Source organism: Polypterus senegalus, chromosome 2, assembly GCF_016835505.1.
Source record: "Polypterus senegalus isolate Bchr_013 chromosome 2, ASM1683550v1, whole genome shotgun sequence".
Classification (NCBI taxonomy): Eukaryota; Metazoa; Chordata; class Cladistia; order Polypteriformes; family Polypteridae; genus Polypterus; species Polypterus senegalus.
Genome location: NC_053155.1, coordinates 186,389,400 through 186,414,039, shown reverse-complemented (window position 1 = coordinate 186,414,039; position 24,640 = coordinate 186,389,400). Strand labels below are relative to the sequence as shown.

The window sequence follows — 24,640 nt, the reverse complement described above, 5'->3', positions numbered from 1 at the left end:
ATTATAAATGTACAGGCAGTTTTAGTTCATTCATACAGCTGTTTGTTCATCCAAAATTCAAGAATGCTTTTTTTACATGTTATGAACATAATACATATTGTATCCAGTGATGGTTTGCTAAGCCACATATACAGCAAATCCAGACTTTGCATTGTTTGTGGTTTAGCAGTTACATACTTTTTGGATTTGCCAAACTAACAATGATGATTTTGTAAGTGTTTTGTGACTTTTAAGCATAGTATAAAGAAAATAGAATAAAAAGGTGCATTACCTATAAAAAGGCATCAACCAAAATTTGCTGATAATGACATAAAAATGAAATGCAGAAAAAAAGAAAAGTGATTCACATAAAGTATATACAAAGAATAGTAATACCACAAGTTCAATAGGTTCTAAATATTAACAATTCATAAAAAATGGCTACATTATAAAACTTCTGGATGTTTTAAATATTACAGATTGGAAAAAACTTACTTATATACAAATCTTTAGATATACAAATAATTTAAAGTGGAACAATTTTACCCTCACTGATAAAACAATTCAAATCATTTTCTGTCAATATTAAAAATAAAACTTAGCTAGGATTTAAAAATTAAAAAAGCAGTGAAATGGTTTTAAATACTTCATAGCAACATTATTCAACTTCTTTTAAAAAGAGTCTTCACTGAGTCAATCAAGTCATTTTAAACACACAAATCCTATTTCCAATATACATTATGAAGTTTGCCTAATGGCCTCTAGAACTGGCAAAAGCCTATTAACTATAAATCAATCTCTCTCTCTATGCAGGCTACTCCACCACTGCAAAGTATGCCCAATCACTTGAGTCTAGGAATAAATGACAAAGTGACAGAGGAAACTTAATTTACGAGTATGCAAGACAGAAAACAGGCTATACACAATATATGCAAAATGCTATAAAATTTAAAATATTATATAAACTAATTTTGAATAATTGTACATAATGGCTAAAAGAACAACTTTTTTGGAAATTATACTGTTACTATACCCATTTAAAAAAACATGAAAAAATGCTGATAATTTTCATGAGAAACAAATTTCAAAATCAATTGCATACAGTCAAAAGACATCATTTCAAAGGGACATAGTCAGTTCACACGGCATTTATTATCCCACTGATTTTTCCGTTTTTGGCTTTTCAAATTCCATTGAAAGTTGTATCTGCAGTCAAATACTTTATACTTGCAATACTAAATTCACAACTCTTAAGTATTAATAGCTTAAAAATTAGCTCATATTGCTCCCACCAGAACAGGCACTGCTTTCTGCCAACATAAATCTCACAACTGACAGTACTACTGTATGCCATCTTTCTATCCAGTCCCAAACAACTTTTAAGACTCGGTAATTCCTGAAGTTATATATACCCAAAAATATTTGCATAAGCCCTGATGTGATGGTCCTAAATATGAGCAGCAACAACAAAACAAGCACTTGACAGATGTGGTCTTTTTACAATGAACAAAAGAACAGCATTTACCATCAAACAGTTATACAGTATGAAATATACACAGCTTTAAAGGATAAGTTCAGTAGTTTTCAAATCAAAGTTATTTCTTCACAATCACTGTATGTATTAATTTGCCACATGCAATTTAAAAAGTACCTTGTTTGTTCTTGCAGCTTACAATAAGCCTAAAAGGCACAAGGATCCACAGATGAATGAAAAACCTTAAAAACTTACCAATAAATCTACTCTGAAACAGCAAATGTTTTGATTTAAGAAAACATGTCTTGTATAATTTTGATAAAAAATATTTCTAGTTTCCTTTCATCAGTGTTTACTGGAACTATTTTTAATGAGTGAAAAATATACTGCTTGCTCTCTTTTTTGTTGAAAGCTGCCATGGTGGGTGCAGTTATGACAATCCTAACAAGCCCCCAGCATCAAGCTATACTCTGCTTTTAATCCTATTTTTGTTCCTGTAGTTGTTTTTCATTTACAATCAGGTCCATAAATATATATATAACAGTAACTCAATTTCATAATTTTGGCTCTGTATGCCACCACAATGGATTTAAAATAAAGCAATCATTATGTGATTGAAGTGCAGACATTCAGTTTTAATTTAAAGGTTTTACCAAAAATATTGTATGAGCTGTTTTCTCAGCCATTTCTCTCCAACAACGACTCAAAAGTATATGGACATTTGACTGTTCCATAGCCAGGTGGGGGCAGTTCCCTCATTTTTTTCATTAACTATTAAGCAGGGTAAAGGTCTAAAATTGACTTCAAGTATGGGATTTGCATTTGGAAGTTGTCACTGTGAACTGTCAATATGAGGTCCAATGAGCTGTCCATGCAAATCACAACAGTCTATCATTTGGCTGAAAAAACCCTTCAGAGAGATGGCAGAAACACGAGGAGTGATCAAATCAACCATTTGGTACATTCTTAAGAAAAAGAAACACACTAGTGAATTCAGCAACACCATAAGGTCTGAAGAACCACAGAAGACAACTGTGCTGGATGATTGCAGAATTATGTCCCTGGTGAAGAACCACCCCTTCACAACATTTGGCCAAACCAAACACACTCCGGGAGGTAAACCTGTCATTACCAAAGACTAAAATCAAAAGATGACTTTTGAAAAGTAAAGATAGAGGGTTTACTAAAAGGTGCAAACCAGTGATAAACCAAAAAGTATTGGACCATAGAGGAAAACGCAGCTTGGAATGGTTGAAGTAGCCAGTCTGACAGTGTTATTCATTTCTCCTTGCTGCTGCCCTGTAACGTATCTCCGGCAGATGCAGCCCAGCATTCCCGCATCAGAACTGTTTATTGCATGTAGCTATCTCAAGTGTTCTCGTGTTTTTCGTTTTGTTCTTCTTAAAGCCTTAAGATACTGTCCAAACACCCTGCACGTTCTAAGGATTCTGGCAATTAACCTAAGCACCAGAAGAAGTTTAAGACACTCCAGGAAAAGGTTGAACTACTGGATTTCCTCCAGGAACTAAAAAGTTATGCCGCAACTTCTCATTACAATGTTCCTCAAACCTATCAAGAAAAACCAGCACGAAACCCCACCAGAAGACCACCTGTCAGAAGATAAGACTCCTCCTAAAGCGCCTGAAGAAGAGGCACCACTTGAGGAGCTGTAAATCCTCTGCTTTGCTATGCAGTCATTATCTTCATTACATACCTTCGTCATACTGCACAGCTAATTCATCATCATCATCTTCAATCAATATCATTCATTATTGGCAAGTACCCGTACACATATTTACCATACAGTGGAACCTCAGTTCACGACCATAATTCGTTTCAAAACTCTGGTCATAAAACGAGTTGGTCGTGAACCGAAGCAATTTCCCCCATAGGATTGTATGTAAATACAATTAATAACGTTTCAGACCGTACGAACTGTATGTAAATATATGTAAATCTATACTAATAAAAGGCAAAGCCCTCACTGACTCACTCACTGACTCATCACTAATTCTCCAACTTCCCGTATAGGTAGAAGGCTGAAATTTGGCAGGCTCATTCCTTACAGCTTCCTTACAAAAGTTCTGCAGGTTTCATTTAGAAATTCTACGCATAATGGTCATAACTACATCATCACGCCTCCCACGTAATCACGCAGTACGTAGAAAACCAGGAAGACCTCCAAAAAGCGCTAAAGAAAACATGCATTATATAATTAAGAAGGCAGCGAAACAATTAGAAGCGAGCGAGTGACATATAAAACCATATTCAGCGGCTCACGTGAACTGACGCAGTGCGCAGACAAAAAGCAACAGTTCCAAAGAGTGCTGAACAAAAACCAAATTATACTGCTACACTCAAATAGACAAACCACACGCCGTGGCGCAATAGTAGAGGCTTCGCCTCTAGCGCCGACGTACGAGGTTCGATTCGAGAGGGATGCACGAGCATGTACGCGCGCTTCCTGATTCATTTTAGCCTCGCATCCCCTTGGTTTGAGACGTATGAAAAAATATGTGGTTAACGCAGAAAGACAGATCACCAATTGAAGCTTTATGAATAATGGATACTTTATTCGCGATCAATGATTGTTTTGGTAAAGCCATACTCAAGTGTATTCATTAGATGAACGGTAAAAAAGTAAGAGCGAGGGGAGGGTAACTTATTGAGGCACGCAGGCAAAACCACTATAGCACGTGGGCTCGATGTACTGTAGTGCGCATCAACTCGATCTGAACTGCGCGATCACATTTGAAAAAATATATCTTTTCAAGTTCTATTTAGTCCATATGTGTCAAACTCAAGGACGCAGGCCACATCCGGCCCGGCGTGTAATTATATCCAGCCCGCGAGATCATTTTATATATTATTGTTATTAATGGCCCGGGGATATGAAGCGCTGGTAACACAAACTACAGATCCCATAATGCAGCGCTTCAGCTGCCGTGCCGAGCCCTTACCGCATTAATCAAGTCTAGCTTATGATGCTGCAAGTTATTGCGAAGCTAGCCCACACGATGCCGAACAGAAAAGGTGATTCTGAACATAGAGCCTTTAAATACCGATGGGAGGCTGAGTATATGTTTACTGACATTGCCGGTAAACCCATGTGTCTCATTTGTGGAGCTAATGTGGTTGTAATTACAGAATTTAATCTAAGACGGCACTATGAGACAAAACATCAAGATAACCTGAAAGACCTGAATGCAATCTACAAGATACAGAAAGCAGAAGAGTTAAAGAAGAATCTGACACTTCAGCAGACGTTTTTACCCGTGCAAAATCACAAAGTGATTTCAAGTGAAGCTACTTTTATGGGAAACACAAATGCACTAGTGCAACTTGCCCGACTTTCCCGGTTGCCAAGTAATGTTGAACCAAGTCGGCACTACGGTGTTCCCAAATACGCATTTTGCTGATAAACTGAGCGCACTGAGTTTGCACGGCGCTTTGGTGACTTGGAAGAACAAAAACAATATGTATCCCGCATTACCTGTGGGTATGTGAAACGCCAGCGGTAGCCTGTCTATGAACTTAATTTAAAGTTTAGGTTTACACCATGCTTTCTTTCCGAGGTAGCAGCACTCATGAATAAGGTAGTATATGTCACTCGCTCGCTTCTTATTGTTTCGCTGCCTTCTCAATTATATAATGCATGTTTTCTTAAGCGCTTTTTGGAGGTCTTCCTGGTTTTCTACGCACTGCGTTGATAGTCAGTTCACGTGATTACGGGAGGCGTGATGATGTCACTAAACTCCCCCACGCCTTTCCAGCTCAACTCTATTACAGTTAATGGAGAAAAATACCTTCCAGTTATGACCATTAGGCGTAGAATTTCGAAATGAAACCTGCCCAACTTTTGTAAGTAAGTTGCAAGGAATGAGCCTGCCAAATTTCAGCCTTCTACCTACACGGGAAGTTGGAGAATTAGTGATGAGTGAGTGAGTGAGTGAGTGAGAGCTTTGCCTTTTATTAGTATAGATATATATATATGGATATGTATATATATGACAGCAACACTCATTACTCACAACAGTGACAAAACAATTACATTGATAATCATGTTACATTATTTTCAAAATGTTTTCTTTTCTTTTTCATTACTTCTTTAACACACTACTTCTCTCGCAGCTGGTATGTTGCTAGTCTATACTAATAAAAGGCAAAGCCCTCACTGACTCACTCACTCATCACTAATTCTGCAACTTCCCGTGTAGGTAGAAGGCTGAAATTTGGCAGGCTCATTCCTTACAGCTTACTTACAAAAGTTAAGCAGGTTTCATTTCGAAATTCTGAGCGTAACGGTCAACAACGTCCTCCATGTTGAACTTTCTTATTTATGGCCCCATCTTCATGAAATTTTGGTAGGCGGCTTCCCTGCGCTAACCAAAACCAATGTACGTACTTATTTCGGTGGTATGATGCCACTTTTAGCCACCATATTGAATTTTCCAACGCCACTAATTCTCCAACTTCCTGTGTAGGTAGAAGGCTGAAATTTGGTACTTATTTCGGTGGTATGATGCCACTGTCGGTCGCCATATTGAACTTTTCAACAGTCTTTGTTATTTATGGGCCCATCTTCAAGAAATTTGATACGCGGGTTCCCAACACTAACTGAATCCTACTTACGTACATATATACATCCATAGCCTGCAGCTCGGTCACCGTGTGAGGCGGCGTTGGGTCCCCCATCCAAACGCCTCCCACGTTGTTGGCTGCCAGCCTATATAAGGCCATCCGTCGCTCCAATCTCTACATTCCCTTCCTTGCTTCGCCACGGATTCACGCCTCCTGCTGATAACTACAGCCTTTTTATTTAATCCACAGCTTCTACGCTGTTTTATTGTTCGTTTATTGTGATTATAGTTATTGTGTAGGTATTTTAGACTTACTTTACATTGTTCAGGTACCCATTTCCTTTATCATTCCAACCATACCCGCATTAACATGTCTATCGAGGTAATCACCATTGCAGGAGTCCATGCTAATAGCCTTATAGCCTGATCGCTGTAAACACTTTTTTAAAAATGAGTTTTAAGCACAGGGGAAAAAAACGAACATTTGAAAAAAAAGAGAAAAGTAACATTGCAACAATTCACGCTACGAACTGAAAAATTAACTTTTGAAAAATCCGTAATACAAAAACCACCAAGAAAACTAACCTTGCATGAGTCGAGTTCTGGCATGAAGTGAGGGGGAACTGGGTGGAGAGGAGGGAGAGTCTGGCTCCGCAATGGAGGGATGTTTTCCTTCAGGTGTTTTCTCGGGTTTTTGATGTTTTTAGCTGTTTAGCTGGTGGGAGCGAAAGCCTCATGCAGCCATTCCAAAAACAAAGTCCTTGTGACCCAACCCTTCATGTTTGACCTCCACATTACTGGCAATCTGGCTTTGTTTACATTGTGCTGCTCGAAAGCACGAGGGTTCTCAAATTGGTAAATGAGTAAACTGGTAAACAGTTTTTCCACCTCTTCCAGCACTTGAAGCCTCTGCCTGGTTAACACTGTAACTCCTTTTGCAATATCAGCTGTTTTAATAGATTCTTGTTGCTTTAGAATAGTCAAAATCGTAGATTTTGACTTCTTGTACTCATCGGCAAGATCAGTAACATGAACGCCACGCTCAAACTTTTCAATAATTTCTTTCTTTACTTCGATTTCAATTTTCTTCAAAACTTTCTTCTCACCACTCTTCACTTGCTTAGAAGCCATAGTTAACTGCAAAAGCACACAAAATACTGTAGAGCACAAAGAGAGCGCAAGTAAAGCACGCACATCTGACTGAGAACAATGAACAGGGAGCGGCTCTGCTTAACACTAGAATTACCAGAGCCTACGAAAAAACTCGTAATTCCGTCCCACCTTAAACTGCTTCTTAAATCCCTTCACACCTCTCCGCCAGCGCCCTTTGTCTTCTAAATGTGCTGATAAAGAGAAGTCGGCTATTCCATCCCCACCAATTTAGAGCGCACGAACTTCTCTCAGCTCATGCCTTGATTGAGTATCTGGGAGTGAAGTGGAGTTTTAGAGTGGAAATAATAGATCGTTGTTTGGAACACACGCATTTCATGTCTGTTCCGTTTCTACAGTAATCTGTGTCAACACATTGTTAAAACAGAAAAGTTTTTTATATTCTAGTAGTAGATGACAAAATGTAGGCATAAACTATATAATGTATGAAGCCTGAAGTCCAAATAGCAAAGAAACATTTTCACAAGAATAACACAATTGCACTTTTATTCAAACATATAACTGCAGAAACAAAAAGCCGCCTTAACATGCGACATTGACACCAGTTTATTGTAACTGACTCGTGGCTCAATAGACTCAGCCCCGCTTAGAATCAAGGGTCGGGTTGATCCTCGCCCCACCATTTTGAGAAGTAAACTGCTTTTGTCTTACTGTTTTAGAATAAAAGCATACATTTGATTTCAGTCTGTAACAGCCGGTGCAGTTTATGATCCTTGTAAAGGTTAGCTTTTTTTTATTCACTTTTCATTCTCTCAGTCGCGTTCAGAATCAATCCATACAACCCCATCTGACACGGCTGTTTTCACTAAAGACGCGCTATAGCTCTGCAGTGTACCACGATGCATACTAACGCACAATCACCCACCCCGTTCTGACACACAAACGCTGGCGAAGCTGCCTTCTTCAGATCTCACCGTCACTTGCTTTTCGCTTTATTGAGTGTTCCTGCCAGTCCCCGCATGTTGCTGTATGCTTTTTCTTTGTATTACAGGACATGCAGAGGAAAGAATGGTAAAGACCAGTAACTTCGGGCGCTTATATGCAATCATCAGACACTCCCCATCTGCCCGTGTCGCTCAAGCACAGGAACATATATTGGTGTAAAAGTATAACAAAAGTGCACTTTTATTCAAGTGCACTTTTTCCATCGCCTTTTCCTGTAAGAAGCAGTGTACACACTTCTCTCTATCCAGCATACAGCAACATGCGGGACTGGCAGGAACACTCAATAAAACTGAATAAAAAGAAAATCAAGTGACGGTGAGATACGAAGAAGGCAGCTTCGCCAGCGTTTGTGTGTCAGAACCTGGTGATTGTGTGTTAGTATGCATCGTGGTACACTGCAGAGCTATAGCGCCGTTTTAGTGAAAACAGCCGTGTCAGATGGGGTTGTATGGATTGATTCTGAACGCCACTGAGAGAATGAAAAGTGAATAAAAAAAAAAGCTAACCTTTACAAGGATCATAAACTGCACCGGCTGTTACAGACTGAAATCAAATGTATGCTTTTATTCTAAAACAGTAAGACAAAAGCAGTTTACTTCTCAAAATGGTGGGGCGCAGGATCGAACCCGCGACCCCTTGATTCCCAAGCGGGGGCCGAGTCTATTGAGCCACGGAGTCAGTTACAATAAACTGGTGTCAATGTCGCATGTTAAGGCGGCTTTTTGTTTCTGCAGTTATATGTTTGAATAAAAGTGCAATTGTGTTATTCTTGTGAAAATGTTTCTTTGCTATTTGGACTTCAGGCTTCATACATTATATAGTTTATGCCTACATTTTGTCATCTACTACTAGAATATAAAAAACTTTTCTGTTTTAACAATGTGTTGACACAGATTACTGTAGAAACGGAACAGACATGAAATGCGTGTGTTCCAAACAACGATCTATTATTTCCACTCTAAAACTCCACTTCACTCCCAGATACTCAATCAAGGCATGAGCTGAGAGAAGTTTGTGCACGTTCTAAATTGGTGGGGGGATGGAATAGCCGACTTCTCTTTATCAGCACATTTAGAAGACAAAGGGCGCTGGCGGAGAGGTGTGAAGGGATTTAAGAAGCAGTTTAAGGTGGGACGGAATTACGAGTTTTTTCGTAGGCTCTGGTAATTCTAGTGTTAAATACAGTAATTGGCCCGTATGAACCAGCCAGGCAGGCACGCACAGTCTCTCTCTCTCTCTCTCTCTCTCTAACAGCCAGGCAGGCACATGCACGCACCCTCCCCCTCTCTCTCAGCAGCAGGCAGGCACGTCTGACCGAGAACAATGAAACATGTGTGGAAATCCTCGGCGTGCACAAACCGAAAGGGAAACTGGCTTGTTCATATACCGAGTGTGTGGTCGTGAACTGAGGTAAAAGTTTGGCAAACTTTTTGGTCATGAACCGAGTTGTACGTGAACTGAGACGTTCGTGAACCGAGGTTCCACTGTACTTATACCAAAGAAAAAGACAGCGCATACCAAAGAAAACGTGCTTGCACAAATTACAGTACATATAGGGGTATTTTACGTTCTAGCACTGCAGGAGACATAGCAGTATAGTACTGTACAGTATACGAGTTTACCGTTACATTCTTTTTTTTAGGGTAATGTATTAAGTGGAGTTTGAAATGAAATTAAAGTGTTTTGGGGGTATATTTAGTGGTTAAACTATACAAATAGGCATTTTTTTTTTACCACATCCAAAATTCACAGTTTTTCACAATTCGCGGGTCCTCTAGGAACATAACCCCCGGGAATTTCGGGGGTCGTCTGTATACCAGAATGTTGGAAAGTGTATGGAGAAGAAACAGCTCATGATCCAATAAAAACCACATTAATTGTGACACATGATAGAAGCAGTTTTATGGCATGATCATTCATGGAAATCAGTCACTGGTATTTATTGACAACATGACCACCGACAAAAGTTATAGAATGAATTCTGAAATGTACAGGGCTACATTATCTGCCAAATGATGCAAAACTGATAGGACAACACTTCACAGTACTGATGGACAATGAGGCAAAACATACTGTGAAAGCAAACCAAGTGCTTTTTAATGCAAAATAGTGGAATATTCTTCAATGGCTGAGTTAATCAACTGACCTAAACCCAATCAGACAGGCATTTCACTTGCTGGAGACAAAACTTATAGATAGACAGACACTTTATTAATCCCCAAGGGGAAATTCAGATGGCATACGGTCATGGCCAAAAGTTTTGAGAATGACACAAATAATGGTTTTCACAAAGTTTGCTGCTTCAGTGTTTGTAGATATTTTGTCAGATGTTTCTATGGTATACAGAAGTATAATTACAAGCAAAAGTTTCAAAGTCTTTTATTGACAATTACATTAAGTTTATGCAAAGAGTCAATATTTGCAGTGTTGGTCCTTCTTTTTTAAGGCCTCTGCAATTTGTCCTAGCATGCTGTCCATCAACTTCTGGGCCAAATCCAGACTGAAAGACAGCCCACCCTTGCATAATCAATGCATGGAGTTTGTTAGAATTTGTGATTTTTTTGTTTGTCCACCTGCCTCCTGAGGATTGACCACAAATTCTCAATGAGATTAAGGATTGGGGAGTTTCCTGGCAATGGATCCAAAATTTCGAAGTTTTGTTCCCCGAGCCACTTAGTTATCACTTTTAGCTTATGGCACGGTGCTCCATCATGCCGGAAAAGGTAATTTTCATCACCAAATTGTTCTTGGATGCTTGGGAGAAGTTGCTCCTGGAGGATGTTTTGGAACCATTCTTTATTCATGGCTGTGTTCTTAGGAAAAATTGTGACTGAACCCACTGCCCTGGCTGAGAAGCAACCACACACATGAATGGTCTCAGGATGCTTTACTGTTGGCATGACACAGGACTGATGGTAGTGCTCACCTTTTCTTCTCCAGACAACCTTTTTTCCGGATGCCCCAAACAATCGGAAAGTGGATTCATCAGAGAAAAAGACTTTACCCTAGTCAGGGCCGATCCTGGCGACGGGCAAAAACGTGCCCTGCACGTGGGCAGCCGAACTCTAAGGCGGCCGTTGAGGAGACGTGCAGCAGCTGGCGACGCTGAAACGTACGTTATGATTATGATATGCTGTTTCATTGAGAAAGTATGTACAGATTTTTTTAACACTTTGAGCCCACGTTTTCACCGGCAATGTATTTTTACATTTAAAATGACCATCGGTGGCGACGGGGCTCAAAGTGTTAATGAAATATTTCAGAAAAATTACAAACTTTTACATGTTTACTTATTGCCCAATGCACACTGACATGACATTAGTGTTTATTGTGTATATGTCACTTGTGTGAATTAGGCCCAAGATTATTACAAAATTATTATTATATTTGAATTAGCCCTTTATTCTACCTATTTTGTAGAATGTCCGAGAGAAAGACAAAACGTGAAAGCGGGTGGTACTACAAGCAAAATAGAGAAAAGAAGCAAGAAGAGAGGAAAAGTCTACAGGGAGCTCTAGACAAATATATTTTTCATCCAAAAACTTCTGAACTTTCTAGTACGAGCTTATCACACTTCGGACGACCTGCGGCTGATTATGAAGTACAGCAGGGTAACCATCTACCAGATCCAACCCCGAACACCTCCAAGGAATCAACAACTCATGAAAGTCACGAGGAACAGGAAGAAGCAACAGAAGAACATGGATGTGACAACACGGAGAGAGAAGTGGTGCCAGGACACAGCTTAGAATATTTGAGAGATCCAGGCAAGTGGCCCAATCCACTGACAACCAAAATCGTCGACTCACTTATTGAAATAGGCCCCGTACAACCTCAAGCATCAATCAAAAAAGGCAGAGTATGTGACTGAAGTGCCACAAACAAATTTGTTTTTTTTAAATAAACAATGTGTCACTCTTGCTGAAAATATGATAAAAGAACTTAGGACAATATGTTTGAGTGAACAAAGTCACAAGAGTCACTCATTCCAATTAATCCGCAAACATAGAGAATCTGTAAAACTTATGCAGATCCTCTCGCTATGATGAGGAATGACAGCTCTGTCTTTTTCTACCTGAAAAAGATGGCAAGAGCAGCAGAGGGAGGGAATAGGGGAATGGACAGAGAAAAAAATTATAGAGTATGTCAGACATCTCCCAGCTGCTAGAGTCGATCAGCCCTGATGGGTGAACTCTGAAGTGGAGTAAAGTCCTCAGCTAGCCTCCTTTAAAAATGGGTTAATGTCACAAAAATGTTTTGCTTTTTTCCCTTTTTAGAACAACATCGATATGCAGTTTTCAAATAAGTATGCAACCTGAAGATGCAAATCAATACTTGATAACATTTTTGGCTTGAAAAAAGATAAACACAAAAGAGCACAAAACTCTTTACACAGTGAAACACATTGGTGCTGAATTAGCGAGACGAGATGCTGGGTAATGCAAAGCGAAACTGAATGCTGCTCTCAGTCACTGAACCAATCAGCACCAAGGAACTTAACCGCATGCTCTGATTGGGTAGCTTTTCAGCCATCTGCCAATAGCGTCCCTTGTATTAAATCAACTGAGCAAACACGTACCAGAAATAAAAAGACCCATTGCTCACAGAAATCCGCGATATATATTTAGATATGCTTACATATAAAATCTGCGATAGAGTGAAGCCTCAAACGTCGAAACGCAATATAGGGAGGGATTATTGTAAATGAAAGCTGCTTTCAGAACACTATTCTGTACCTTGGAATAAAAATGGCATATGCACATTAAAGTAAATTTAAAAAAAAAAAAAAATGGAAACTTAATTAAAAAGTCAATTAATGAAGCACAGTTTTTTCTACAGCTAATGGAGATGTTGTTTGTCAGACCATGATAAGTGAATAAGTTGTTGCTTTTGAGTAAAAGTAATTAGTAACTTTTTTTTGGAAGACTTATTCAGAACCACTGAATACTGAGAAAGTACTCATTTTAGACTTCAAAGCTAATGGAAAGTCAAGAGTTTTACCTTGAAAGAAATCAACTTTAAATCACCTTCATAACATTCACAAATACCACTTTTTGCACGGAGTTCTGCAGAAATCTCTTCCACAACACCACCACCATGGCCGGAATATAGCAAAATCAACAGTAAGCAGCTCTAATAAAATTAGACCCTGGTTTATAATAATAATAAAAACGTTGCACACTGAAAAGTACTTGATTGGTTACATAGTACTTTTCATACATCCGATTATCCGATGTCACTATAAACGGAGGACTTTGGAAATTTCCCTGAGAAAAAAGCCAGGTAACATCCATCCATCCATCGTCTAACCCGCTGAATCCGAATACAGGGTCACGGGGGTCTGTTGGAGCCAATCCCAGCCAACACAGGACATAAGGCAGGAACCAATCCAGGGCAGGGCGCCAACCCACCGCAGGACACACACAAACACACCAAGGCCAATTTAGAATCGCCAATCCACCTAACCTGCATGTCTTTGGATTGTGGGAGGAAACCGGAGCGCCCGGAGGAAACCCACGCAGACACGGGAGAACATGCAAACTCCACGCAGGGAGGACCCAGGAAGCGAACCCGGGTCTCCTAACTGCGAGGCAGCAGCGCTACGACTGTGCCACCGTGCCACCCGCCAGGTAACATAGCTAGAAAAAATATATTTGCTAAATACCTTTGCAAAGTAAAACAATCTTGAATTAAAGGTTTCTGCATATACACATTAAACTTAGAAACAATAAAATACCATGTCCGATCACAAATGAAGAATTCACCATTTAAAATATAAACAGCATGCAATACAATGACCAGAATTTACAACACTGCAAAAGCAAAAAAATAAAAACCAAGTAACATGTAAAATATACGATATGATTTGCCAAATGTTTAGTTAATTTCACACTAGTAATCACACAATTACAAAAACAGCGTTAGTCCCCAAAAATGAAGCACCAATAGAAATAGTTACATAGACTTAAAAAGGCAAGAGTTATAACCAATGCTCAAGTGCCAGATGGTCCTACAGGGGCTTCAGAAAACAAGTGCTTAAATCCAACTTTATTCAAGAGTCTAAGTGTATTTTAACATACTGTACTTCTGCAACCAAATCAACGAACTATTACTGAGACAGAAGATCACGTTTAGATGTATTGACAACAACCAGTAAGTGTTTATTTTGAGGTCCCATGCAGAATGTTTAAGAAGTTGCTCTGTAAATATTTCCAGTGTCTTACATAATGCTGCCCATTAGTGCAAAAACCAGTATCCAATTCTTGGCAGTACTTTCTGCATCTGGAATGTGTATATATTTCTAGTTGTGAGATACAGATTTACCTTTTTTCCCTCCAATTTGAACAGTCTAAGTACTATTATTTCTGAACCAGGTGGGTTTTTTTTTCTTTTTCCATTTACTGCATAATTTCCCTTCATTAATTCCGGTAAAGACATTAAACCCTGACAGAAAATAAGATCTGTCCAATACTGTACATCTATACATTTAAAGTCGGAGTGTTTAATAAGGTGAAAGACTCATGTCCTGGTTGTTACAACCAAAGTTTTCCAAAGACTTGGTATTTTAACTTTATTATGCCCAGTCCCATCCAGGATGTTACATTAGGCAGATAGTGTAGTGTAAAGGCCAAGTCACCTTTAAACCCCAAGTTTGCCAGTTTAACTCCCAACTGTGTGATCTTAAGCAAGTCACTTGACTTGTCTGTGCTCTGCAGATAACAATAAAAAGAACTTTGTAAATAGTTGTATATCCTAAACTTACAAAAAGCCTTGGATAAAGTCATCAGCCAAATGTAAAATAATGATAATAGCCCATGAAATGTTGTTAAGTGAATCTATCAGCAGCTATAATCACAGCAACTATAGCTGAAAGGGGTCAATAGGAAAGTTTTGAAAGGGGCCAAGATGATGCCACAGCCACCAATTAGTGGACCATGTCATCACACAGACGATTGCCTTCATAGGTATTATTGCTTTTCTGACTGGATTTTGCATACAACAAATCTAAAGGATCACAGGAAATGCAAACACTTCAGCAATTTGAGCCAACAAGAGTATACAATGTGACCAGTACATTTTATTGCTAACAAGAAAGTACTTAATATAGGGATTTCAAACAAAATAGGAAAAAAAAATATTGGGAGCTGTGACAACAAACTAATTAGTTATTTTACTTCATAATAAATACCATCACATTAATTTCCTTTATGTCTTCCACATGTGTAAGTTCATACATATTCTTTCTTCCCTTTGGCAGTGCGACATAGAGATTAAGGCTGTGGACTTTAAACCTTGAGGATGTGGATTCAAATACCACTACTGGCACAGACTGACGAAGGGCAAGGCACTTCACCAGCCCGCAACCCCACAAAAACTAAATAATTTTAGATACAATCGGCTACAAAGTTATAGGTCGCATTGGATGAAGTCATCAGCTAAATAAGTAATAATAAAAGTAATTTACATTTGATACAGTTAGTTATGACTAACTGGTCCTTTAGTATTCTGGTGTGAAAAAAATGAATCAAATCTTTAGTTATTATATTTGTTTTCAACAAGGGGGGCACTCCCAAAATTTACTTTTAAAACAAACTGATCGACTTTATCATTGTCCAAGCCATAAATATCTGTCGTCACAAAGGTCAGCAAACCCTGACAAACCACTTGAGCAAAACAATGGAAAATGTTCAGAAGGAAACGTTGTTAGACCAGTACTTACTGATAATCACAAGTTTTATCACCGCACCGTTTGAAAAAGCACCCAAAAGAGTGTCTTAACTCAGATTAAAGGATTCGCACCCGTAAAGACAGAAGATGAAAAATAAATACGCCCCATGCGTAAAAGTCGAAGAATTTCACACTCCTGTTGCATTATAAAAAATGGTTACTTAAGTTTTCGTGCTGCCGATCGTTAATTCAATTAACGTTACCTTCTTATCTACCGGTATTGTTGGTCTCACGTAATGCATTTCAGGCTAGCGTAGAACCGGACCCTAACCCAGCACTGAAGCACCTCAAGGCAGGAACCAGCTTTGGAAAGGGTTACAGTCCACCACCGGATCCACTTCCACCACAATGCCAGATCAATTTGTCATCGCAAATCCAAAATAGCTGCACACCATCCGACGTTTCGAAATTTCGCACTTTTGGTAAAGGTACCTGCCCAAGTACAAATAAGCGCCGCTGGATAACAAATTCACTTGCCCCGAATATTAAAGGCACAATTATGTACCATGTGAGCCACGCGGTAACAACGGCGATAAACAAGAGTATCTCTGTAGGATGCCCGGTTGCGTTATTTTTGCTTTTCTGTTATTTAGGCCACGCTTGGAGCTTGTAAAACGTGAAGGAGGGTGCCCTTCACCTCTTGAAATCGTAGCGTATGTAAAGGGACACTATAAACTCTGCAAGATAGGTTAAAGAAGGATCGATTCCGAGGTAATCGACAGTCCCTTATCCGAAGCACGTGAGGGAGTAAAGCAACTCGACTACATCTCACTACTTCAGAGGCGGGAGGGGGCGTGTCGCCGCCGACAATCCGTGTCTAAACACACGCACGCCTCCGAGAAATAAAAAAAAACGATCCCGCTCTGTGTATATTGGTCTTATCATTGATGCAGCACACGTTCAATTAACGGAAAATAAATGTGTATCGTAATGGAATTTCTGTGTTGACGCACTCGAAGGAAAAAAAAAATAGCCTGACGAATCCAGCCATCCAGCCTTAAGTTATCCAAACAAATGCGAGTAGTTTTGTGTATTCCTTCAGGGTCCCGGTGTGCAGTGTAAGCTGCAGCTCCAGTCAACGGTATCGGGTGCGATTTCACCGCCGGCTCCCGCCCTGTTTTCCCATTATAGCAATAAAGTATATCGCCTGTGGTTCACCCCACTCTCTTGCATGGAGTATTTTTATTTGTTTGTTTGTTCTCTCATTCCTTGTATGTTTAGTTATGGAAAATAAATTCTTCCAGCAGGGTGCGGAGCTGTCCGATCCTGTCATAAGTAAACGTAGAATAAAACGCTCCAGTTGAGAGTTCAGCTCATCATCGCCACTCTGCAACTGCCCAGGCGCAGCGTATTTCATTAATATTTCTCATTCCCTTTTATTTTCATCGACTCAAGGCTGTGTGGCAGCTTTCAGGTAAGCAATCAGGCAACTTCGAAAAACTATAAATATTCGCTTAAAAGGAAAGAGGAACGATAACTGTGTAAACTTACCTTGGTTTCGCTAGCTCATTCGAGTACTGATACAGCAGCAGGCCGCCATGTTCCACTGTGCTGTGCGCATGTCCATGAGCCAAGCCTCTCCTTTCAGCGAGTCCCACATGTTTGGCTATTGTCACTCCGCCCTCCGCCGTTACTCCAGCTGAAGCATTTGGATGTGCGAATGGTCTCGTCTCTTGTGCTGAACCAGAGTGCGCATTTAAACCTTTAAAATCAAACTTTGTGTTATTTGAAATTAGCGTGTTTGTTTGACGGGTGGCATATTCGGTCATGCAGCAATTTCACGGAGAGCAGTTCTTTGCTGAAATCTATCATTCTTTACCTACGATTAGATATAAAATAACTTTATTAATCTCGAAGCAAATTGCAAGGTTACAGCAGCGGACAGAAAACGCACAAATACACTTATGCAGATTAACGTAAGTTGCCCTGATTTGGGGTGTTAATATGAAATGTAATGTTTTACTTCATGAAGTAGAAGTGCATAATAAATAAAAATAGCTCCATCGAATATTTATGTGTAAAATGTGTGCTTCAGTTTAATGATTTAAAATATAAATATTCTCGATTTTAATATAAATTTTTCACCCTGTGATAAAGGTCCAATGTGGACTAGATCCCTAGCAAAGGATCAAAAAGAACGTTGTAAGCACCGACCTTGAAATAGTCCAAAATGAAATCCCCATACAGGGCCATTTTACCAGCATCATAGATCCCCAGGCAAAGTAGTGCACTGGATCCCCTGTTTTGACAGCAAAGGGCATCAGAAACATCATGGGCACCTATGCTACTGGGGCCCCCAGCCAGTGCCTATACAGTATGTTAAGATGGCCCTGTGACCCTCCCACATGCTTATTTTTGAAGTTTGTTATTTTTAAACTTCTTGGAGTCTGGCTGGGCTAGAACCACCTTTAAAGAATCAAACATCAAAAATATCCTATTTGTGATCAGCCACCTTAAAATAGCATCAAATGACACTCCACATGTCTATACTACCAAACTCTATTTTTTTGAAGTCTTGTGAAAAGGAGTAACTTTGAGTCTACCTGCACCATTGGGGGTGAACCTCTGGAGTCAGTTGATGTGGTATGCACAATTTCAATTCCTTGTGATCATTTCTGCTGAAGAACTCTTTATCATAAGGGTGTATTTTCCTACACAAAATATGGCACAAAAATAACCTAACAAATTAGAATTTTTTGTTTCTACATTGCCAAAAATAGAGTGTATCATATGTGGGAGTTTTCTCGTACCCATGAATCAGGAGGTGCTGAACAAAAAAACTGAAGTGATTTCAAAAATGTTCATAAGTAATTTACAAAAGATTTCTATAAAACAATTAACAAAGTGTATGTATTTACTAAGTGTAAAGTGATTAGAATTACACATATTTATAAATTACAAATGTACAGTACAGGATGTCAGTCATTGGCACAGTTTTTTACAGAGCATCATTGTTAAGAAAGCAAGCAATGTGGAATAGTGGTTAAGACTTTGGACTTCAAACTCTGTGTGACTATCAGCAAGTCACTTTACCTTTCTGTGTGCTAATTGTAAAAACAAAAGAAATGCAACAAATTGTATCTCAAATCTTGTAAGTCGCCTTAAATAAAGGCATCAACCAAATAACAAGTAATAAAATAACAAGATTATTTAGTATTGTATCTGAAGTCTGAGGTGTACAGGGCAAACAGGAAGGGGGCCAGTAAAGCTCTCTTTGGAATGAGCAGTTTATTGATTGCTTTTCTATTATTCAAGCCACCGTTGATTTTAGATCAAAGGGGTTTAAGTTGAAAAATGTAAGTATTTCTGTTAGCTAAATCATAATAGTTTTATTCCTGTTAAATTCAGGTCATAAACAATGGGCCCTTTATTACCAGTTTCCTGTTACATGTCCCTGTGTCAGTGGGCTGGAGATTATGTCTTCAGCAGACAGGAATCAGCCATAAACTTGGCTGAAGTCCATCACAGGCTCATTCTTGCACACACATTTACAGGTTGCCAGTGTAAAGCTAGGCATTAACTGGCATGCCTTTTGACTGTAGAAGTACTCAAAGAAAACCCCATTGTTACACATGTGCATAGGGGGACTACTTCACAGGTTCAGTCGAGGTATGCAATAACCTGCCGAGATGAGATGGGGAGCTGCCCCTAACTTTATCTTCTCTTTCTTCCCTCACGGTGCCAAGAAACCACACAGTGAGGGCACCTAGCCCTGTCCCTTCCAGTTTGATCGCTATAAAAGCCAGGTGTCCTAGGAAGAGATGTCTTTTAAGGCCAGTGCATGCCACATGACGGAGCTTCATGCAGCCAGACCCATTTGTTTTCTTTTGAAAGCCCTAGCCCAGGCAGAAGCTCAATGATGTACTTTTTATTTTCCTTTTTTTGTTGTTTTAATATTGTACAGAGACGAATTAAAGGGAAGACCCAGTTGGCATCCCAAAAATCTATTGTTTTTGAGACTGTCATTGAACCACCCAACCGTACCATGCTAACAATATAGGAATATAAGGAAACTTCAGGCAAATAAAACAGGTTTACACCATTACATTTATAAAAATGTTTTAGTTATGAATAGTTATTTTATTTGCATTCATGGTCACAATAAAGCATATAATTAGAATGTTTCCACCACAGTTAAGTATAAAATTGAAAAGAAATGTAAGTAAAGTTTAACAAAATCACAGTTTATTCATATATACATTATTCTTCTAAAATAATTTAATATAAAGTATTTATTAAATCTAATATTTTAAGCATCTATGTAAAGAAAGCATCAGTCATATTCAATAACTTACATATAACTTCTCTAGTTTTTGTCATTTATTAATTTGTTTTGATACCAAAACTACATTTTGTGTCCATTCGTTTGTACACTTTTTCTGGTGTGTCTCTATAAATCATCCATTAGTAGTCCATCATCATACAGATATCACAGCATCTCTGGCGCCTTTTTTCCAGGTCCCTGAAATCCTGATGAAATCTTTTTCCCAGTTTTTCATTCACCACTAAAAGATTTTTAGGGAAAAATTCCAAATGCAAATCCAAGAAGTGAATTTTGAGTCTCATGTTGCAATCCAGTTCATTGAACTTAACCAATATATTTTTCACAATTGTTTTATAACTGGGCGCAGTGGGTAGCGCTGCTGCCTCGCAGTTAGGAGACCCGGGTTCGCTTCCTGGGTCCTCCCTGCATGGAGTTTGCATGTTCTCCCCGTGTCTGCGTGGTTTCCCTCTGGGTACTCTGGTTTCCTACCACAGTCCAAAGACATGCAGGTTAGGTGCATTGGCGATTCTAAATTGTCCCTAGTGTGTGCTCGGTGTGTGTGTGTGTGCGCGCCCTGTGATGGGCTGGCACCCTGCCCAGGGTTTGTTTCCTGCCTTGCGCCCTGTGTTGGCTGGGATTGCTTCTTTGAATGATACCCAAGCCTCTCAATCCAAGTCATTCATTCCACCATCAAATTCTGCATCAGAAATTAGTTTTTCAATATCAGTTCCGGCAAAAATGTCCTCTTTCAATTTTTCCTCAGACAAACCCAGAAATGTTCAGCAAATATTCATAATACAGGCTTTTGACGAACTGCTTCATTGAACCAAGTTTATTACAAAGTAGTGGTAACAGCACTTCATCTAGATCCACCAAGTTAGGTCCGATGTTTTTGGCACCCATTTGTAGCATTTTTCTAGATGGCCATTTCAAAATGAATGAAGTGTATCACAGGAGGGGGATAGACAGGTCAGACATGTCTCTAATGGCTTCACAAGCTGCTACCTACTGCTATGACTCATCACCATATTCCATTCCAGCTACATTCAGACCTTATTATTGAATAAAAATTAATTTTACTTTAATATTATAAAAATGCAAATTTAATTATCATCAATATATATATAAAACTGACAGCTAAAAAATGTGTTTTGTAAAAAAATGTTACATGATGGAAAAAAAATAGTTTTCATTTTTGAACTTTTGAATATTTAAAAATCATCTGATCTAATCAAAATAATTTTTTCATTGTATACATGTGTAATGATCGAGCCAGAAATCAAATGCAGTTCATGTTTACTGTCATCTGTACACAGTAAAATTGCATTTTTACTTGCGTGTCTCCTCTGAATGGTGACAGTGACCAAACCCAGGGACCTAGAACTGTGGGGCAGTGCTGCCAATTGTGAAACCCTTGATTAAGTTTAACTTATTGTGCACTTAACTTAAAGTACGAGTACTTATGCATAACATACATAAACTTACATAAACATAGATTTATGTGCTACCATATAGTACTTGAAAGCTAGTTATGTATTTTACTTAATTAAGTAAAAAATGGGAGTTAGTACGTTGTGAAATATCAATTAGAACTCTTTAAAATTCAGTCATTTTTCAACCAGATCAATAGACATGGGTCAAGTCCTTTTTTAATTAGAAGCCAATTTTTGGTATTATTAAAATAATTTAAAACTTTGCTTTAATATATTTACAGCAGTTTCCTCCCACAGTCCAAAGTCAATGCAGTTTAGGTAACTTGGCATTGTTAAACAGGCCCTAGTGTCAGTTAATGCCTTGCTCCCCAGTACTTACTAGAAAAGGCTCCAGTTTTCCCCCCTACCCTGCTCAGGATAAATGGGTTTGCCTCATCCAAGGCTGGTTCCTGCCTTGCAACCAGTATTGCCAGTATAGGCTCTGGCCCCCTTAGATCCCTGAACCTGATTAAGTGGGTCTGAGAATGCTGTTATTATCCAATGCATTTTACTGAAAATTAATATGTATTTGATACATGAGAGTTTTTTGCATACATGCAAGGATAACAATGAGTAGAGAATTAATTTTAAGGAAAATCATCCTAGACCTACTGTACATAATAAAACAGCACTGTAATAGTGGATGGCTGATTAGGCCAGGGTAGGGTGAGCAAAAGTATAGAAAGTCTAAGTATCGTGACTGTTGAGGTGCTTTGTGAAGATTTGTATCTTCATGAGGTGCTTGACTTTCCACAGAATCAATGCAGTTTGTAAGGTCAAAGGAAACAAGTTTTATGGCTTGCGAGCAAGAACTGAGGAACAGCATGCATTTTTAGATGAAGACTGCTGGTATCATTACCAGTAGATTTGTGAAGAGACTTGAGGTCTGAGATAGTGAGCAGTATAACCATGCAGGGTCCTATAGGCTACAAAGGATTTTTGGTATGGATCCTAAATTGACCCATCCAGTCTTCTTTGTACTCTTTTTGTAAACATCTTCTCAAATTCAAGGTCATGGGAAGCCAGTGCCTATTCTGGCACAAACTGCTGCAAGATGGAAACTGACCATGGACAATGAACCATACCATTGCTGGAGGCAGTCATCAGTTCAATTTATTCTTATGAAATGCACTTCCCCAGAAAGCCATGCATGCTATACAGAAATTAGTAATACAATATCTCTCTATTATAATAAAAAAATCCTGAGACGCGACAAGAATTTTTAGTCTGGGATGAGACATGACTTTTTCAGAGAGATACTTTCACATTCCACAAATTGAGACTTTGCGCCAAGAGATTTAACTACACCTGGAGCCAGAAATAAAAGACAAAGAATAGATGGCAAAGTAGAATGTCGTAAAGAATTCAGAAACGTTGGCACAATACACATGCAGAGCAGGTTAGAGATAATGAAAGTAGTGTACTAAAATTCAAAAGTCTCAAAAAATGATAGTAAAGATTTCATTAGTGCAAACAAACAGAAATTAATACTCAGTGAAATGATGGAATAGCAAAAAGATCGAATATATTATTCGGATTTAACCTTTAAATCAGAGACTTGTAGATCATCTAATTTGTGTTGCTATCAGGGAAAAGTAGTGTTTCTTCCCAATAAAGAGGCATATCTGCGAGGATTAAAAGATTTGTTGTTTGGTGAAAGTGAAATCCCGCGAGAGAAAATTTCAAGCCCTGAGAGACAAGACTTTATGCAAAGAGATTTGGAAAAGTCCTGCCCACATCTAAGAACATTTACAATCATGCACACGGTTCAATCATTTCTCAGTTTTGTGAATGCTATTGTCAGACACAGTTCGTGTAGAGAGAAAGAAACGATATTCACTCACGGGCAGTTATAAGTTGCTTTGTCACAATGTAATTCCAAACATGGAATCAAAATTCAATGTGACACTGACGAAAAGGTAAAAGTGAAAAAAGATTGAATATATGGACATAGGTGATATGACAGAAGTATGCAGATATTGTTTGGCTTTAAACATGCTATTGTCAGACACAGTTCGTGTAGAGAGAAAGAAACGACATTCACTCACGAGCAGTTATAAGTTGTGTTGCCACGATGTAATTCCAAACACGGAATCAAAATTCAATGCAATATTGACGAAAAGGTAAAAGCAAATAGAGATTGAATATATGGACATAGGCGATATGACAGAAAAGGGGAAAAGTAGTGTTTCTTCCAAATGAAGAGGCATATCTGCGAGGATTAAAAGATTTGTTGTTTGGTGAAAGTGAAATCCACATACGCGAGTGGCAGAGACACGAAGTGGCTGGAGCGTATCGCAGGCTGGGGGGTTTGGCGAGCAAAGCGAGCAGGTGGCAAAGCTCCCTAGTATTTAGTAAATAACACACCATGACATGCAGAAAAGTGAGCAGAAAAATGGACAAATAAATCTGTTTTGTATGGCATTCTCCCATATAGACTACTCTCCTAATGTGCTTTAATGGTACATTACAACAGTTTTACTCATTCCAGTCTAAGAAAATCATATACATAGTTGGCTAGAGTATACTTGTACTGTATGTATGAAGACAGATTAAATACTCCCCATTGTTTATTACAGCTCTTGCCAAGCACTACCTCATGAAGATTCACAAGAAATTCAGCCCAAGATTACTGAGAAGACTAATCTTGTAATGGACGTAAGGGAATTCCAATGGCAAATTACCAAAGAATACCAAAATTCAATGTAAAGAAATGCATAAAATGCTGAATGTTGTCCTTCAGAAATGATTAACCAGCTTAGGAGAAAAGCAGTCATTGAGGCCACCAAGGGGTCTATGTCAACCTTAAAGGAATTACATTGATTCACAGCTGAGATCAAGACAGGCTTTTTTTATACAACAGCCATTTCCTAGCTCTTGAAAATGAGTGGTTTTAGGAGACCAGTAAAATGAAAGTGTTTGTTTGAAAATAAGAATGCATAAAATCAAAGGAGCTTACTTGAAATTACAACTATAGTTTTCTAGAAGGCATGTGGGAGAAGGTTTTATTGTTTGTAATAACTAAAAA

The 24,640-nt window shown here is 38.8% G+C and overlaps 1 protein-coding gene across 4 annotated transcripts in view; it reads right to left on the bottom strand.

Annotated features, from left to right (window-relative positions):
- The window catches only part of scml2 (Scm polycomb group protein like 2), a 216,729-nt gene extending 199,262 nt beyond the window's left edge, over positions 1-17,467 (bottom strand). For 3 of the 4 annotated variants that reach the window (XM_039745026.1, XM_039745030.1, XM_039745027.1), the window contains exon 1: positions 17,368-17,465. The gene's annotated coding sequence lies outside the window, so the exon portion shown is untranslated. Of the gene's footprint in view, positions 1-17,367 lie in introns of all 4 variants that reach the window. The other variant, XM_039745029.1, reaches the window with a different exon arrangement.
- Between the last annotated feature and the right edge of the window lie 7,173 nt (positions 17,468-24,640).